This window comes from Rhodnius prolixus, unplaced genomic scaffold, assembly GCF_049639745.1.
Source record: "Rhodnius prolixus isolate KJV_2025 unplaced genomic scaffold, Rpr scaffold_7, whole genome shotgun sequence".
Taxonomy (NCBI): Eukaryota; Metazoa; Arthropoda; class Insecta; order Hemiptera; family Reduviidae; genus Rhodnius; species Rhodnius prolixus.
In genome coordinates this window covers 3,569,306-3,589,443 of record NW_027411582.1, presented here as the reverse complement: position 1 = coordinate 3,589,443, position 20,138 = coordinate 3,569,306, and the positions used below count along the sequence as shown (strand labels likewise).

The window sequence follows — 20,138 nt, the reverse complement described above, 5'->3', positions numbered from 1 at the left end:
TTTTTTCTACCATATCAATGTAGGGGAGGGCCCACACTTCAGAACAATAGAGTAGAATACTTGAAACCAAAGAATCAAATAAACGAATTCTAGGCTGCCATGTATCACATTTGGAACTATTTAAAATTTTTAACACCTGAGGAATCGCCAGCTGACTCTTTGCAACGAAATCCTCAGAAGCTTTCCTAAATTTTCCACTAGAGGAAAAAGGGACTCCCAAATAAATAAAATCTGATTTTACTTCAACCACTTCTTTGTTATAATAGAGAGGTTTAATATGTTTAATCGGTCCTGCTTTCTTGAACGGCACTACGACGGTTTTAGCAACATTTACTTCAAGTGAGTTTTCCTCGCAATACTTATTTTATCCTAGTTCTTGAACAAGGATGACGTGGGCATTGTTTTGGCGGGCATGATATATATGGTATTTTTAACTTTTGCGGCGGGAACAGTGGCACATTCTGGTAGCCAGGGATTCAAGTTCTTTTCGCTGGAGAGGATTCACGCACCATTTAATCCCAAACCTTTATACCTTTATTATTTTCAACTAGGGCAAACGTTTTGCCCTATTTTTCATGGGTTAAAACCACAGCTAGGTGGAGGGGGTAAAGTAGGTTATTTAGTTTGGTTAAACAATGAACTTTTAAATCTTCAAGCTTACCAGCTGATTTATTGTTACGTTTGCTTATCGACTTTTTAGAAAATTGTATCTTTATTAGAAATTAAAAATCAACCTTGTGGCACCTAAAGTAAACAAATTCAAGTCCCCTAAGAATTGTAATAACATCAAAAAAATCGTGATAATATTCACTATAAATTACTAAATTATTTATTCCATTTTTTTTGATGTGGATATTTTTTTGCAAAATAGAATACCGTCAATAAATTATAGTAATCTCTAACTGACCTTTACTAATCTTCAGGAATATTTTAAAAAATTTTGGAGGGGGCTAAATTCCCATCAATCCAGAATTTCACAGCATCTTAGATAAGGAACTAACTTAAATGCGCAAAAATAACTTTTACCTTGTACTGGTGGAGAGGAGGAGGGGGGAAAGAATTATTTAGTTTACCTTGAATTAAGTTGGCTAAACTGATAGTCCAAAATATGTTTGTTAATTTTTTTTTTTTAAGAGCATCAAACTCTAGATATGGTGCCATTTCCGTATTTTCAATTGGACTGTAAAAGGAAACACAAATCTTATTTTTCCGGTCGTTACTTCTCAGTTAATAAAATATTAATAATATTTTGATGTTGATTTAATATCCTTTTCCCGTGTTATTTACTCGTACAAGTTAGTACGTATTCAATATCTCCTTAACAAAAACTTACAGTTTAAAATTTTAAGTATAAGGGTTGATTAAACGCCAAAAGGTACACAAATCAGCGAGTACCCAACATTTCATTTATACGAGGGTCGTTTGAAAAGTCCGTGCAAAAATAAAAACTACTTAATTTTTTGGGGTAAACCTTTTTTATTTTTCAACATAGTCTCCTTTTAGGCTTATACACTTCGTCCAACGCTGCTCTAGTTTGTTGATCCCTTCCGAATAATAGGATTTGTCCAAGTCAACATTTTTGAACATCAACAAAAACATAAAATATAACGTCTGAGAATGTTAACTTGTAGTAGAATATTTTCTCAACTCAAAAGATAACTTTTTCGTTTAAATAACCCGAAGCACTTGGGCCAAAAGTCAATAAACAGGCTTACTTAGGTTTTATCACGTTTCCCCCGTTATTTATGGAGACAGTTATATCAATTTGGAAGGACGGCCTGTATCTAAGGCACATTCCCTATCCGTATCCTTTTGGGACTCTTATTCTCCCCATTAATTCAGCGTCAAACTATTTCTCTCCTCACTATTTTCAACATAGTTTCAAGATTTCTGAATGTTCAGCTTTTATCTGAAAATAATCTTTGAAAAACTAACTTTCTACTCATAAGACTTTTTTGTAACTATCAAAGTTTCCGTTTCATTAAATCCGGCCAAACTATGAACAATTGAAATCAAATTTAACATACTTCTGACCAGGAAAGCCAAAACTTCTCATCCTCTAGAATTTCCCTAAAATCCATGTAGTTGTGCTGGAAGTAATATATGAAGAAGTTTGCGCATAGAACTGGGGAAGCTATTTTTGGGGAAGGGGGAATTAGCCGAACTAAAAAAAAATGTCTGCGATGTAAATAGTGAAGAATGATGGGCGAAGAACATTTTACTGAGGCGCCACGATAGCCGAGCGGTTAAGAGACTAGACCCGCAATGCTAAGATGTATTGTTGGTTTAGTGGGTTCGATTCTCTATCTCTAAGCCTTGGATTTTATTTAATGGTTAATATGAGAAATTTATAGTAAAGTATGTTAGGCGGTTATAGGCTAGACCCGCAATGCTAAGATGTATTGTTGGTTTAGAGGGTTCGATTCCCTATCTCTAAAACTTGGATTTTATTTATTGTTTAATATGAGAAATTTATAGAAAAGTATGTTAGGCGGTTATAGGCTAGACCCGCAATGCTAAGATGTATTGTTGGTTTAGTGGGTTCGATTCTCTATCTCTAAGCCTTGGATTTTATTTAATGGTTAATATGAGAAATTTATAGTAAAGTATGTTAGGCGGTTATAGGCTAGACCCGCAATGCTAAGATGTATTGTTGGTTTAGAGGGTTCGATTCCCTATCTCTAAAACTTGGATTTTATTTATTGTTTAATATGAGAAATTTATAGAAAAGTATGTTAGGCGGTTATAGGCTAGACCCGCAATGCTAAGATGTATTGTTGGTTTAGTGGGTTCGATTCTCTATCTCTAAGCCTTGGATTTTATTTAATGGTTAATATGAGAAATTTACAGTAAAGTATGTTTGGCGATTATAGGCTAGACCCGCAATGCTAAGATATATTGTTGGTTTAGTGGGTTCGATTCCCGGTCAATAAGCTTTGATTTAATGGGTAATTGTGAGAAATTTACAGTAAAGTATGTTTGTTAGTCGCCTCCGTCCTCGACACCTAATTTTAAAAAAATGGAAAAACCATTGCGTACAGATGTTACTTCCTGTTAGAGACTTATTTGAGGAATTTCCTTTATACTAGAATTTTAGCAACACCTTAACCACCTTAATCCACCTAAACAGTAAACAAAACATCGAACCGTACATTACAGTAAAATAAAATAAAAATTTAGAGGGAATCGTCTAAATGTTTACCGGAAGAACCCCCCAAAATTCTAAAAAACACTTTTTTTTTTTGTTCTTAGAAGATCTCTGTGCGGACATTTCCGGTTTAAAAAACGTAATTATCAAAAATTTTGTCACGATCGCCATACTTCCTTTTTACTAAAAGAGTGAGAGAGAAAAAATAATAATAAAATGTTTATCAAATTCAGTTAGAGGTGAAAAATAATCTAGCGACTTGGAAGACCAGTCTCAGACAAAAATGGAAATGATACGTATTTATTAAAATTTATTACATAATTTATTTCACATAAATTATATTTCTATTCTCACGTAGAAATAAATAAATGTCTTATATAGGGCACGACTACTTACAGAAATGAACTCAACCTACAAGAATTAGACTCACACAAACACACGCACTTACAGAAAGCATCATGGAAGCAAAACGTCACGCATGCGCATAACGTTGACAGACTTATGGCTAATTAATTTCAAGCTTAACAGATGTCCCGCTTTAAGATTGTCAGCTGTGAAAGAAAATCTAGTTGATTAAACGAGATCTCGAGATACTGGTATGCTATTCTGGCAGATATATTTTCAAGTTTCTAGCTTGTACATATTAGAATTTTAGTAATGTTTATGTTGGTGTACATGTTTTATAATATATTTTTTCGTAGGAAATAAACTTTGTAATATTCTCCTAATACTGTAACCTAACTATTGGGAAAGAGATAACCTTTAATAATAGAAGGAGCTCCTACCCAACCACATTCTTATTTTGGGTATAACAGATCTAGTCACCGTAATCTTGTTTGGATGATGCTAGAACAAGGAATCTGTTTCTAGAACCAGGAATTAGTTTCTGGAACAAGGAACCTGGTTTTAGAACAAGGAATCTGGTTTTAGAACAAGGAATCTGTTTCTAGAACAAGGAATTTGTTTCTGGAACAAGGAATCTGGTTTTAGAACAAGGAATCTGTTTCTAGAACAAGGAATTTGTTTCTGGAACAAGGAATCTGTTTCTAGAACAAGAAATCTGTGGGCTTTGGTTCAAAGATTTATTGAGTCCATATGATTAATGTATTTTGAACAATTTGACCGAGTCAAATGCTTTTATTAATTTTTAGAATTAATTATTTCATGGTGGTTAAAAATAAATAAATAAAAAAAAAAAACGGCGGTGTGAATACTCAGAAACGGAAGAGCATTTACCGTTTTAATAATTACGCGGAAATTGGCAAATTTGCAGTTGACTTCGACGAGAAATCCTATTTTTCAAGAAGTAAAATAGGCAGCGCTTGTGGAAGTACAATAACCGAATTGGAAATTAAATGCAACAACCATTACATTGTGTTAGACAGCAGGGCCATTTTCTGTTTATAACATAGCTCAATGGATGTCTTGCCATAATGGAAGTCAGAGCAACTTTGGCGAAAGAATAATAGCCAATAAAGCTTCTATGAAGAATCTAGCCCTCTCTGTTAAGATAATGAACAGAATAAGTAAACCAAAACAGACCAGACTGGAAAAGTGAAAGCAAGAATATCAAGCGAGAACCCATACGGAATCAAGGCGACGCTATTCAATGCTCAAGACTACCACCAAAAGAACCTTCAAACCGATAAAAATGGTGCTAAAAACCGGAAAGCTTTAAAACAGAATCAAAGAAATGGTTACTCACTTTTCCAAATTCAAACTCAAAACGTTGAAAATATAAATAGCTCCTAGAAGCATTTTCCTTACCTAAAACAGAAGAAAAACTGATTTTAACTTTTGGGAAAACTGTTTTGGAAAAATATGGTGAAAACAATGATCACACTTTTATCACAATTAAAGTGATAACATTTTCTGCGATCTTACGTAGAAGTTGTTAATCAGATAGTTGACTTCAATATTATGCCCAAACTCTGCAATAAAGTGCAAGTATTTGGGCACTGGGTTCGATATCCTAGAATTGCTTTTTAATTGAACATGTTAATCTGGGAAATTTTGGGCAAAATGTGTTAGCTAGGCGTCTTTTCATCCCTAATTGGTAGCTGGACTTAAATTGTACTTCGATATTGCCTGAACAGCTTGTAAAATGATGCTCGAAATGAGTTTAAATGCACATTTAGTGACCAAATACATGTTTTACCCCTGCACGCAGCTTCCTTATTGTTGCAATCTCATGAGATCCTACCCTAGTACATGACTGATTCCACTGACGCCCCACTTACAAGACCCCGACTACAAGTCCACTTCTATCTAACTGGAGATTAGGGCAAAGCTAAGACAAAGAGCGTCCTTAGGCTCTACAAATCTAAATCTGTGCTATAAAAAGGGTGTTGTTGAGTAACAACACTAAACTGGGCCAAAAAAACAACAACTCGAAGAAGTCCAAGCTCCTTAAAGGGCTGAACTACCAAAATAGGAGAAGAAGAAATACAATTTAAACATGGTTTATGTTTTACCACTTAAAGCCCTTCAATAACCCAATAATACTTCCTGACTACCTTCGACCACTAGTTCTTCCAGATGTTTAAAGCCCTTTCTAAATTGACTTCAATCTGTTTGTGAGAAATGCCTTTGAATGAACTTTGAAAAGGGCTTGAAATACTTCTAAATGTAAAATGACCTATAAAACTTACATCATGCTTACAAAATTCTGAGCTTAAACTTAAATAATACTTAAATATAAAGTTACTCATGAACATATTTGCTTTTACACTCCCTTGCTAAGCAGTTTTCAGTTCGGGAAACTTTATTATTTCCACAAAACATTTGGAATATTCCAGACTCTGTATTTACAGTGTTTAAATCAAATAACTTTGTACTCAAGTTTTGCTTAAATTTTCTGATCTTATTAACTAAAAAGATTTAGTTGTCTCAAATTGGGGCCCTTTAGTTTTTTTCTTCCTTCATAAAATACATGAATCTAGTAACAATTTACCCTATTCATAACAATCTATGAATTTCTTTGATTCTGTGAAACGATTTAATTTAAAGATTAAGGAGTGGCAAGTAAAAAGTCCTTTTGTTTGACAATCATTTCCCTTGGGTTTTCTCAAAGGGTCTAAGCAGTTACCAAGTAAATACCGGCCACTGTAGGCTCAGAAAACACATGCTTTGCAAGGGCCTGGCGGATGATAGGTTCTGTCAGGAGGAGGAGGAGACGAAACGGGGCACTGCACGTGTTGTGTCAGTGTGAGGGGCTCGTGTGGCTAAGGTTGTTACTTCTCGGGGAGGAAAAACCAAGGTCTGAGGGAGCTTTAAGAGTCCTGATTAAAAGGACCGGTCTGGAGGGCAAGCTCTAGATTGGGGAAAAGCTAAATTACAATAAAATTAATGATTGGAAATTTTCAATATTGAAGGATGAAACCTTTAATATTTATTCAATAAAAGCTTTAATTATTTATTCAATTTCGGGAACAATATATTCCAAAAAACATAGATTAATCTAAATGTATTGAAGATATGTATTGAAGCAAAAAAAACTGTATAAATATAAAGTAAAATTACCTTAATTTAATGATGATAATGATTATGAATAAGAGATATTGTTCACAGCATCCGATTGTGAGAGAGAGATTGAAAGATTTAATTAGTTTAAGTTCATTGCACTTATCTAAAAACAAAACTTCAACACAATTTACAATTCACAAATTACAACACGAAAGTTTGGATTCACAATCAAAAAATTAAATCGAAATTACACTGGTACATAAGAACTAGGTCACATAGTAATGGCCGACTTGAAAATAAAAAGGTACTGGATGAATAAGTGTATATAAATATAAATAATTAAAAATAAATTAATTAACTAATAACGGATAATAGTTATTTATAATTGTTTAAAAATAAATTATTATTAATTAGGAATAATAATTATTTGTAATTGATTAAAAATAAATTATGGGTAATAATTAATAATTGTTTAAAATAAATTATTAAATTAATTAGGAATAATAATTATTTGTAATTAATTAACCACTAATAATTAAATAAATTTGACAGTTAAGTCGGCTTTGTACAAATATTTTTATAATTAACATTGCTGATCATTTACAATGTTTATTTAAAAAGTAATTAAATACTTTATTTAATTAAAAATACAAAAATTATTATTTATTATCATTAAATTTACAATTATACTAAATTTTAATTTTAATGTTTGTATTTTATTATTATTGTTCATACAGATGTTCATCCCCCTCTTTTACTGTACCAGTGGACTAGTCCATCTCGTGATGTTTTTAAGTGTACACTAATTCAATATGTAAGTAAATTTTCTTTAACTATTTATTGATTTAAATTTAAGAAATTCACTAAAATGATTGCTTCAATTTGTTAATTGAATTGTAAGCTTTAAATCTATGCAAAATTCTTTAAGTTTAATGAAGTATTCATTTTGTAATTGATAAAAGAAAAAGTACCATTAATTTATGCTAACAGATCTCTTCAATTCAATATGGCGTTAGAGAAAAAGTTGATAATCTAGAGATGGTTCAGTTTTTATTATCATACATCTAATTCAAATTATGTTTGATGATTTTTAATATTAATTAATTGATTTTCTATTGTAGCAAAATTGTTCATAGTTTTTGGTGATGTTGTTTGGTGGTGATATGTTTTTCATTTTTTAACATCAAAATGATTGTTCGTCTTGAATCCTCACTCTACCTTTTTGTTGTTAAAAAATGTAAAAAAAAAAAAAAAAAATATTGTTAATAAGCCCTGAAAATGACCTTAAGAGTCCCAAGATCAAAAGTTTTCTTTTGGATCTTTTGTAGCTTAAGATGTGCTATTTTTTAAAACTGTAATGTTGCAGTTTTTTTTCAATTTCTCAAATTCAGATGAGTTCTCGGCTAATGTAAAGAATAGCGCCCGGAGGTGTGGCCTGTTTATTTTTGGGGCATGCGCAGTACAGCACAGTTACTGTTCACTTTTTAAACTACTTCCTGCCAATGTTCAATATATTCTTTTTAAATTTCTCAACTTCCCGCTAATGTGCTGTATATAATTTTTTTGAATTTCTTGCCTATTTATTTTTAGTGAGCATGCGCAGTACACTCACACTTAGTAACTGCTTCCTTTCCAACGTATTATCAGTTCCCGCTAGTGTCCCGTGTGTAACTTTAGGTTACTTTTTTTTTTGAAACTTCATAAAAGATGAGCGTTTTGAATTTACAGTTTTTCTTTAATTTAAAGCATGAATGTGTTCTGAGGGAGGATGAAGAGATGAAAGTTTTATCATTTTGAATAAGTGTTGGTTTAATTATTAGTAATAGATATGTAGGTCCGAAGTGTGGAAGTTAGATGATAAGTATGAAAAGGAGTCATTTTTCCATGGGCGATCAAATGAGAGCATTATTTAAGGGAGTGAATAAAGTGTAGAAACAGAAGGATAGGGATTGCATTGAATAAGGTAGGCTTCTTTTCTTTTGTTTTTCATGTGTCTGAATTACAAATTAGAGTTGTGTGTGGATTAGTGGGGCAGTGAGGGGGGTGTGGAGGGCGAAGCCCCCCATAAAAACAAAAAATAGATCAGGGGTGTAAGAAATATTTTTATATTTACATTTGAATTTGGCGGGTTATATAGTAACAGCGAATTAGAATCACTTCGAATTAGGCCACACCTCCGGGCGCTATTCTTTACATTTACCGTATAACCTTTAAAAAGAAAAAAAATGTCTGCAAAAAGATTGGTTATTAAAAAAAGAAGTTTGGTTTACTTCTTAAATTAACCAAAAATTAATAGAATATAATTACCAAAAATTCATACCCAGTTTTTCATACATTTTCCAGAATTTCCATGTTGTTCATTTTAACTGAGAAATGAGCTTAATTTTTTTAAATCAAATTTTACCCATCTACAGGTATATCCGTGCTTGGGTTTTTGGTGGCTGCCAGTGTATTTCTTGTGAGATTAGAGTACAGTTTAAGGTCAACACTTGAAGCACTTTAAGGTAAGAAAATAGCAGTTACACTTATAGCGTTTTCTTTTAACCATTACTGTATAAGAAAGTATAAAGTTTTTTTTAAAGCTCATTTGCTGGTTCAATTTCTATCTTTTTAAAGTTATACTTAAGTTGTACTTAAAAAAAAGGTTATGTCAGTGTTGACTTAAATTTTAGTGCCAAGTTTTCTAATTTTGTTTAAACTTTATTAGTTATTATCTAGTTATTATTATCATTTATCATTTTATTTTTTTAAAAATAAACAACAAACAAAAACAAATTTTAAGGTTATAAGTGTAGAAGGTTATTACCCACAATTCACCTTTTGTCTGGTACTTACCAAAAACGTTTTCGCGCTTCCAATTTACACGTGTTCTGCCTTTTATTTTATTGGTTACATTTTTTTTGTTTTCCTCCAATCACAAAGCACAACCTCTGCCTTTCCATACTGTTGAAACTTATTGAATTCTAATAGAACATAACCTACACTCAATTTAAACTAAATAAAAATATGATATTTTTAAATAATAGCTGGAAATAAAATTGAAGGTAAATGAAAATAAGTTAGTTAGTCATAAAACTTTTGAGATTTGGTCAAGTAAGTTTAGAAATGAACTGAGGGAAGTTAACCTCACCTTTGCTAAGCTGTGAAATAATTCAATTAGGAAACACGACTTATTTATTTTTTGTTAATAATCTTCTAGGAACAAGATTTATGGTGAACTCCATCTTTTCAAATAATATTGGTTCAAATAATATTTATTGATTTTTACGTTTTATTCAGATAATAATATAAGAAATTTTATTTTTATCTTTTTTCTCACATTTTATTAGAAATATTTGTAAGTAAATTCAAGCAAATTCATGTTACAACATTTTAGAGTGATTTCAATTTTTCCTTTAAAATTTGTAATGTACCGGAAATGGTTTGCTAAACTCCCGGGAGCATCCTACCAACTACGTAATTACCTATTCTCCAATCTTATCTTTCTGGACGATTTTTTAGTGTCGTGAAATTCCTATTCTCCTTCTTTCCTTCCCAAGTTCGGTGCAGGTGTTTCCCAAGGAAGTGCTCTTTGGGCCCCGTACTCTATACCATATACACTGCTGATATTCCTAACAGTGATACGGCCAATCCTCTCTCCTTACAAAGACCAGGTGCTTGCCTTGAATTCCCATCTAACGGAGTCTTGGCTAAAGAAATGGAGAATAAAAGCAAATATAATTACATAACATTCTCACTAAGGCGAACTATCCTTCCACCCGTTTAAACCTCCACCTCACTCCTCTTCACACAGAAGACTGTGTTAAGTAGGTGTCCTACTAGGTAGGACTCTTCATGGACAAACGACTAACCTCGAATCCACATACGGGAAAGAAGCAAACAGACGATTCATATAACTTGAAATATCTGGAAAACTACTCGATAGATTTTATTTATATTTTACTTGTGTACAGACACTGCTATTGTCTATAATTTTGTAAATTTTAGTAAAAATCTATCGTACAGAAAACGAGATATTTAGGGTTAAAGTTTGTTTCTGTTCTATAAAGTGAAAACTTTAACTTCAAATATCTCGAAAACTAGTCGATAGATTTTGTTTATATTTCACCAGTATATAGACAAAAGTTTTGTCTATAATTGTGTAAAGTTTAGTAAAAATCTATCGAGCAGAAAACGAGATATTTAGGGTTAAAGTTTGTTCCTGTTCTACAAGGTGAAAACTTTAACTTGAAATATCTCAAAAACTACGTGATAGATTTTGTTTAAATTTTACCTGTATATGGACACAAGTTTTGTCTATAATTGTGTAATTTTTAGTCAAAATCTATCAAGCAGAAAACGAGATATTTAGGGTTAAAGTTGGTTCCTGTTCTACAAAGTGAAAACTTTAACTTCAAATATCTCGAAAACTAGTCGATAGATTTGGTTTATATTTCACCAGTATATAGACAAAAGTTTTGTCTATAATTGTGTAAAGTTTAGTAAAAATCTATCGTGCAGGAAACGAGATATTTAGGGTTAAAGTTTGTTCCTGTTCTACAAGGTGAAAACTTTAACTTGAAATATCTCAAAAATAATCTCGATAGATTTTGTTTATATTTCACCTGTATATGGACACAAGTTTTGTCTATAATTGTGTAATTTTTAGTCAAAATCTATCGTGTAGGAAACGAGATATTTAGGGTAATTTTTGTTCCTGTTCTACAGAGTGAAAACTTTATCTTCAAATATCTCGAAAACTACTCGATAGATTTTGTTTATATTTTACTTGTATATGGAGACTAATATTGTCTCTAATTGTGTAAATTTTAGTAAAATTCTATCGAGCAGAAAACGAGATATTTAGGGTTAAAGTTTGTTCCTGTTCTACAAAGTGAAAAGTTTAACTTCAAATATCTCGAAAACTAGTCCATAGATTTTGTTTATATTTTACCAGTATATAGACAAAAGTTTTGTCTATAATTCTGTAAAGTTTAGTAAAAATCTATCGAGGAGAAAACGAGATATTTAGGGTTAAAGTTTGTTCCTGTTCTACAAGGTGAAAACTTTAACTTGAAATATCTCAAAAACTACGTGATAGATTTTGTTTAAATTTTACCTGTATATGGACACAAGTTTTGTCTATAATTGAGTAATTTTTAGTCAAAATCTATCAAGCAGAAAACGAGATATTTTGGGTTAAAGTTTGTTCCTGTTCTACAAAGTGAAAAGTTTAACTTCAAATATCTCGAAAACTACTCGATAGATTTTGTTTATATTTTACCAGTATATGGAGACTACTATTGTCTATAATTGTGTAAATTTTAATAAAAATCAATCGAGCAGAAAACGAGATATTTAGGGTTAAAGTTTGTTCCTGTTCTACAAGGTGAAAACTTTAACTTGAAATATCTCAAAAACTACGTGATAGATTTTGTTTAAATTTTACAAGTATATGGACACAAGTTTTGTCTATAATTGTGTAATTTTTAGTCAAAATCTATCAAGCAGAAAACGAGATATTTAGGGTTAAAGTTGGTTCCTGTTCTACAAAGTGAAAACTTTAACTTCAAATATCTCGAAAACTAGTCGATAGATTTGGTTTATATTTCACCAGTATATAGACAAAAGTTTTGTCTATAATTGTGTAAAGTTTAGTAAAAATCTATCGTGCAGGAAACGAGATATTTAGGGTTAAAGTTTGTTCCTGTTCTACAAGGTGAAAACTTTAACTTGAAATATCTCAAAAATGATCTCGATAGATTTTGTTTATATTTCACCTGTATATGGACACAAGTTTTGTCTATAATTGTGTAATTTTTAGTCAAAATCTATCGTGCAGGAAACGAGATATTTAGGGTAATTTTTGTTCCTGTTCTACAGAGTGAAAACTTTATCTTCAAATATCTCGAAAATTACTCGATAGATTTTGTTTATATTTTACTTGTATATGGAGACTAATATTGTCTCTAATTGTGTAAATTTTAGTAAAATTCTATCGAGCAGAAAACGAGTTATTTCGGGTTAAAATTTGTTCCTGTTCTACAGAGTGAAATCATTAACTTCAAATATCTCGAAAACTACTTGATAGATTTTGTTTATATTTTACCTGTAAATGGAGATTACTATTGTCTATAATTGTGTAAATTTTAGTAAAATTCTATCGAGCAGAAAACGAGATATTTAGGGTTAAAGTTTGTTTCTGTTGTATAAAGTGAAAACGTTAACTTCAAATATCTCGAAAACTACTCGATAGATTTTATTTATATTTTACTTGTGTACAGACACTGCTATTGTCTATAATTTTGTAAATTTTAGTAAAAATCTATCGTACAGAAAACGAGATATTTAGGGTTAAAGTTTGTTTCTGTTCTATAAAGTGAAAACTTTAACTTCAAATATCTCGAAAACTAGTCGATAGATTTTGTTTATATTTCACCAGTATATAGACAAAAGTTTTGTCTATAATTGTGTAAAGTTTAGTAAAAATCTATCGAGCAGAAAACGAGATATTTAGGGTTAAAGTTTGTTCCTGTTCTACAAGGTGAAAACTTTAACTTGAAATATCTCAAAAACTACGTGATAGATTTTGTTTAAATTTTACCTGTATATGGACACAAGTTTTGTCTATAATTGTGTAATTTTTAGTCAAAATCTATCAAGCAGAAAACGAGATATTTAGGGTTAAAGTTGGTTCCTGTTCTACAAAGTGAAAACTTTAACTTCAAATATCTCGAAAACTAGTCGATAGATTTGGTTTATATTTCACCAGTATATAGACAAAAGTTTTGTCTATAATTGTGTAAAGTTTAGTAAAAATCTATCGTGCAGGAAACGAGATATTTAGGGTTAAAGTTTGTTCCTGTTCTACAAGGTGAAAACTTTAACTTGAAATATCTCAAAAATAATCTCGATAGATTTTGTTTATATTTCACCTGTATATGGACACAAGTTTTGTCTATAATTGTGTAATTTTTAGTCAAAATCTATCGTGCAGGAAACGAGATATTTAGGGTAATTTTTGTTCCTGTTCTACAGAGTGAAAACTTTATCTTCAAATATCTCGAAAATTACTCGATAGATTTTGTTTATATTTTACTTGTATATGGAGACTAATATTGTCTCTAATTGTGTAAATTTTAGTAAAATTCTATCGAGCAGAAAACGAGTTATTTCGGGTTAAAATTTGTTCCTGTTCTACAGAGTGAAATCATTAACTTCAAATATCTCGAAAACTACTTGATAGATTTTGTTTATATTTTACCTGTAAATGGAGATTACTATTGTCTATAATTGTGTAAATTTTAGTAAAATTCTATCGAGCAGAAAACGAGATATTTAGGGTTAAAGTTTGTTTCTGTTGTATAAAGTGAAAACGTTAACTTCAAATATCTCGAAAACTACTCGATAGATTTTATTTATATTTTACTTGTGTACAGACACTGCTATTGTCTATAATTTTGTAAATTTTAGTAAAAATCTATCGTACAGAAAACGAGATATTTAGGGTTAAAGTTTGTTTCTGTTCTATAAAGTGAAAACTTTAACTTCAAATATCTCGAAAACTAGTCGATAGATTTTGTTTATATTTCACCAGTATATAGACAAAAGTTTTGTCTATAATTGTGTAAAGTTTAGTAAAAATCTATCGAGCAGAAAACGAGATATTTAGGGTTAAAGTTTGTTCCTGTTCTACAAGGTGAAAACTTTAACTTGAAATATCTCAAAAACTACGTGATAGATTTTGTTTAAATTTTACCTGTATATGGACACAAGTTTTGTCTATAATTGTGTAATTTTTAGTCAAAATCTATCAAGCAGAAAACGAGATATTTAGGGTTAAAGTTGGTTCCTGTTCTACAAAGTGAAAACTTTAACTTCAAATATCTCGAAAACTAGTCGATAGATTTGGTTTATATTTCACCAGTATATAGACAAAAGTTTTGTCTATAATTGTGTAAAGTTTAGTAAAAATCTATCGTGCAGGAAACGAGATATTTAGGGTTAAAGTTTGTTCCTGTTCTACAAGGTGAAAACTTTAACTTGAAATATCTCAAAAATAATCTCGATAGATTTTGTTTATATTTCACCTGTATATGGACACAAGTTTTGTCTATAATTGTGTAATTTTTAGTCAAAATCTATCGTGCAGGAAACGAGATATTTAGGGTAATTTTTGTTCCTGTTCTACAGAGTGAAAACTTTATCTTCAAATATCTCGAAAACTACTCGATAGATTTTGTTTATATTTTACTTGTATATGGAGACTAATATTGTCTCTAATTGTGTAAATTTTAGTAAAATTCTATCGAGCAGAAAACGAGATATTTAGGGTTAAAGTTTGTTCCTGTTCTACAAGGTGAAAACTTTAACTTGAAATATCTCAAAAACTACGTGATAGATTTTGTTTAAATTTTACCTGTATATGGACACAAGTTTTGTCTATAATTGAGTAATTTTTAGTCAAAATCTATCAAGCAGAAAACGAGATATTTTGGGTTAAAGTTTGTTCCTGTTCTACAAAGTGAAAAGTTTAACTTCAAATATCTCGAAAACTACTCGATAGATTTTGTTTATATTTTACCAGTATATGGAGACTACTATTGTCTATAATTGTGTAAATTTTAATAAAAATCAATCGAGCAGAAAACGAGATATTTAGGGTTAAAGTTTGTTCCTGTTCTACAAGGTGAAAACTTTAACTTGAAATATCTCAAAAACTACGTGATAGATTTTGTTTAAATTTTACAAGTATATGGACACAAGTTTTGTCTATAATTGTGTAATTTTTAGTCAAAATCTATCAAGCAGAAAACGAGATATTTAGGGTTAAAGTTGGTTCCTGTTCTACAAAGTGAAAACTTTAACTTCAAATATCTCGAAAACTAGTCGATAGATTTGGTTTATATTTCACCAGTATATAGACAAAAGTTTTGTCTATAATTGTGTAAAGTTTAGTAAAAATCTATCGTGCAGGAAACGAGATATTTAGGGTTAAAGTTTGTTCCTGTTCTACAAGGTGAAAACTTTAACTTGAAATATCTCAAAAATGATCTCGATAGATTTTGTTTATATTTCACCTGTATATGGAGACTAATATTGTCTCTAATTGTGTAAATTTAAGTAAAATTCTATCGAGCAGAAAACGAGATATTTCGGGTTAAAATTTGTTCCTGTTCTACAGAGTGAAATCATTAACTTCAAATATCTCGAAAACTACTTGATAGATTTTGTTTATATTTTACCTGTAAATGGAGATTACTATTGTCTATAATTGTGTAAATTTTAGTAAAATTCTATCGAGTAGAATACGAGATATTTAGGGTTAATGTTTGTTCCTGTTCTACAGAGTGAAAACTTTATCTTCAAATATCTCGAAAACTACTGGATAGATTTTGTTTATATTTTATTTGTATATGGAGACTACTATTGTCTATAGTTGTGTAAATTTTAGTAAAAATCTAACGAACAGAAAACGAGATATTTAGGGTTAAAATTTGTTCCTGTTCTACAGAGTGAAATCATTAACTTCAAATATCTCGAAAACTACTTGATAGATTTTGTTTATATTTTACCTGTAAATGGAGATTACTATTGTCTATAATTGTGTAAATTTTAGTAAAAATCTAACGAACAGAAAACGAGATATTTAGGGTTAAAGTTTGTTCCTGTTCTACAGAGTGAAAACTTTAACTTCAAATATCTCGAAAACTACTCGATTGATTTTGTTTATATTTTACTTGTATATGGAGACTACTATTGTCTATAATTGTGTAAATTCTAGTAAATATTTATCGAGCAGAAAACGAGATATTTCGGGTTAAAATTTGTTCCTGTTCTACAGAGTGAAATCATTAACTTCAAATATCTCGAAAACTACTTGATAGATTTTGTTTATATTTTACCTGTAAATGGAGATTACTATTGTCTATAATTGTGTAAATTTTAGTAAAATTCTATCGAGTAGAATAGGAGATATTTAGGGTTAAAGTTTGTTTCTGTTCTATAAAGTGAAAACTTTAACTTCAAATATCTCGAAAACTACTCGATTGATTTTGTTTATATTTTACCAGTATATGGAGACTACTATTGTCTATAATTGTGTAAATTCTAGTAAATATCTATCGAGCAGAAAACGAGATATTTCGGGTTAAAATTTGTTCCTGTTCTACAGAGTGAAATCATTAACTTCAAATATCTCGAAAACTACTTGATAGATTTTGTTTATATTTTACCTGTAAATGGAGATTACTATTGTCTATAATTGTGTAAATTTTAGTAAAATTCTATCGAGTAGAATACGAGATATTTAGGGTTAAAGTTTGTTTCTGTTCTATAAAGTGAAAACTTTAACTTCAAATATCTCGAAAACTACTCGATAGATTTTGTTTATATTTTACCAGTATATGGAGACTACTATTGTCTATAATTGTGTAAATTTTAGTAAAAATCTATCGTGCAGGAAACGAGATATTTAGGGTTAATGTTTGTTCCTGTTCTACAAGGTGAAAACTTTAACTTGAAATATCTCAAAAATAATCTCGATAGATTTTGTTTATATTTCACCTGTATATGGACACAAGTTTTGTCTATAATTGTGTAATTTTTAGTCAAAATCTATCGTGCAGGAAACGAGATATTTGGGGTAATTTTTGTTCCTGTTCTACAGAGTGAAAACTTTATCTTCAAATATCTCGAAAACTACTCGATAGATTTTGTTTATATTTTACTTGTATATGGAGACTAATATTGTCTCTAATTGTGTAAATTTTAGTAAAATTCTATCGAGCAGAAAACGAGATATTTAGGGTTAAAGTTTGTTCCTGTTCTACAAAGTGAAAAGTTTAACTTCAAATATCTCGAAAACTAGTCGATAGATTTTGTTTATATTTCACCAGTATATAGACAAAGTTTTGTCTATAATTGTGTAAAGTTTAGTAAAAATCTATCGAGCAGAAAACGAGATATTTAGGGTTAAAGTTTGTTCCTGTTCTACAAGGTGAAAACTTTAACTTGAAATATCTCAAAAACTACGTGATAGATTTTGTTTAAATTTTACCTGTATATGGACACAAGTTTTGTCTATAATTGTGTAATTTTTAGTCAAAATCTATCAAGCAGAAAACGAGATATTTAGGGTTAAATTTTGTTCCTGTTCTACAAAGTGAAAAGTTTAACTTCAAATATCTCGAAAACTACTCGATAGATTTTGTTTATATTTTACCAGTATATGGAGACTACTATTGTCTATAATTGTGTAAATTTTAATAAAAATCAATCGAGTAGAAAACGAGATATTTAGGGTTAAAGTTTGTTCCTGTTCTACAAAGTGAAACCTTTAACTTCAAATATCTCGAAAACTAGTCGATAGATTTTGTTTATATTTCACCAGTATATAGACAAAAGTTTTGTCTATAATTGTGTAAATTTTAGTAAAAATCTATCGTGCAGGAAACGAGATATTTAGGGTTAATGTTTGTTCCTGTTCTACAGAGTGAAAACTTTATCTTCAAATATCTCGAAAACTACTTGATTGATTTTTTTTATATTTTACTTGTATATGGAGACTACTATTGTCTATAATTGTGTAAATTCTAGTAAATATCTATCGAGCAGAAAACGAGATATTTCGGGTTAAAATTTGTTCCTTTTCTACAGAGTGAAATCATTAACTTCAAATATCTCGAAAACTACTCGATTGATTTTGTTTATATTTTACCAGTATATGGAGACTACTATTGTCTATAATTGTGTAATTTTTAGTCAAAATCTATCGAGCAGAAAACGAGATATTTCGGGTTAAAATTTGTTCCTGTTCTACAGAGTGAAATCATTAACTTCAAATATCTCGAAAACTACTTGATAGATTTTGTTTATATTTTACCTGTAAATGGAGATTACTATTGTCTATAATTGTGTAAATTTTAGTAAAATTCTATCGAGTAGAATACGAGATATTTAGGGTTAAAGTTGGTTTCTGCTCTATAAAGTGAAAACTTTAACTTCAAATATCTCGAAAACTACTCGATAGATTTTGTTTATGTTTTACCTGTATATAGAGACTACTATTGTCTATAATTGTGTAAATTTTAGTAAAATTCTATCGAGTAGAATACGAGATATTTAGGGTTAATGTTTGTTCCTGTTCTACAGAGTGAAAACTTTATCTTCAAATATCTCGAAAACTACTGGATAGATTTTGTTTATATTTTATTTGTATATGGAGACTACTATTGTCTATAATTGTGTAAATTTTAGTAAAAATCTAACGAACAGAAAACGAGATATTTAGGGTTAAAGTTTGTTCCTGTTCTACAGAGTGAAAACTTTAACTTCAAATATCTCGAAAACTACTCGATTGATTTAGTTTATATTTTACTTGTATATGGAGACTACTATTGTCTATAATTGTGTAAATTCTAGTAAATATTTATCGAGCAGAAAACGAGATATTTCGGGTTAAAATTTGTTCCTGTTCTACAGAGTGAAATCATTAACTTCAAATATCTCGAAAACTACTTGATAGATTTTGTTTATATTTTACCTGTAAATGGAGATTACTATTGTCTATAATTGTGTAAATTTTAGTAAAATTCTATCGAGTAGAATACGAGATATTTAGGGTTAAAGTTTGTTTCTGTTCTATAAAGTGAAAACTTTAACTTCAAATATCTCGAAAACTACTCGATTGATTTTGTTTATATTTTACCAGTATATGGAGACTACTATTGTCTATAATTGTGTAAATTCTAGTAAATATCTATCGAGCAGAAAACGAGATATTTCGGGTTAAAATTTGTTCCTGTTCTACAGAGTGAAATCATTAACTTCAAATATCTCGAAAACTACTTGATAGATTTTGTTTATATTTTACCTGTAAATGGAGATTACTATTGTCTATAATTGTGTAAATTTTAGTAAAATTCTATCGAGTAGAATACGAGATATTTAGGGTTAAAGTTTGTTTCTGTTCTATAAAGTGAAAACTTTAACTTCAAATATCTCGAAAACTACTCGATAGATTTTGTTTATATTTTACCAGTATATGGAGACTACTATTGTCTATAATTGTGTAAATTTTAGTAAAAATCTATCGTGCAGGAAACGAGATATTTAGGGTTAATGTTTGTTCCTGTTCTACAAAGTGGAAACTTTAACTTCAAATATCTCGAAAACTACTCGATAGATTTTGTTTATATTTTACCTGTATATGGAGACTACTATTGTCTATAATTGTGTAAAGTTTAGTAAAAATCTATCGTGCAGGAAACGAGATATTTAGGGTTAATGTTTGTTCCTGTTCTACAAGGTGAAAACTTTAACTTGAAATATCTCAAAAATAATCTCGATAGATTTTGTTTATATTTCACCTGTATATGGACACAAGTTTTGTCTATAATTGTGTAATTTTTAGTCAAAATCTATCGTGCAGGAAACGAGATATTTGGGGTAATTTTTGTTCCTGTTCTACAGAGTGAAAACTTTATCTTCAAATATCTCGAAAACTACTCGATAGATTTTGTTTATATTTTACTTGTATATGGAG

General features: G+C 30.0%; 1 protein-coding gene across 1 annotated transcript in view; it reads left to right on the top strand.

The window, feature by feature from the left end:
- The window catches only part of LOC141446749 (octopamine receptor Oamb-like), a 191,502-nt gene that overhangs the window by 11,379 nt on the left and 159,985 nt on the right, over positions 1–20,138 (top strand). Inside the window, exons 2-3 of the mRNA XM_074113466.1 lie at positions 7,351–7,427; positions 9,028–9,117. The gene's annotated coding sequence lies outside the window, so the exon portion shown is untranslated. The remainder of the gene's footprint in view (positions 1–7,350; positions 7,428–9,027; positions 9,118–20,138) is intronic.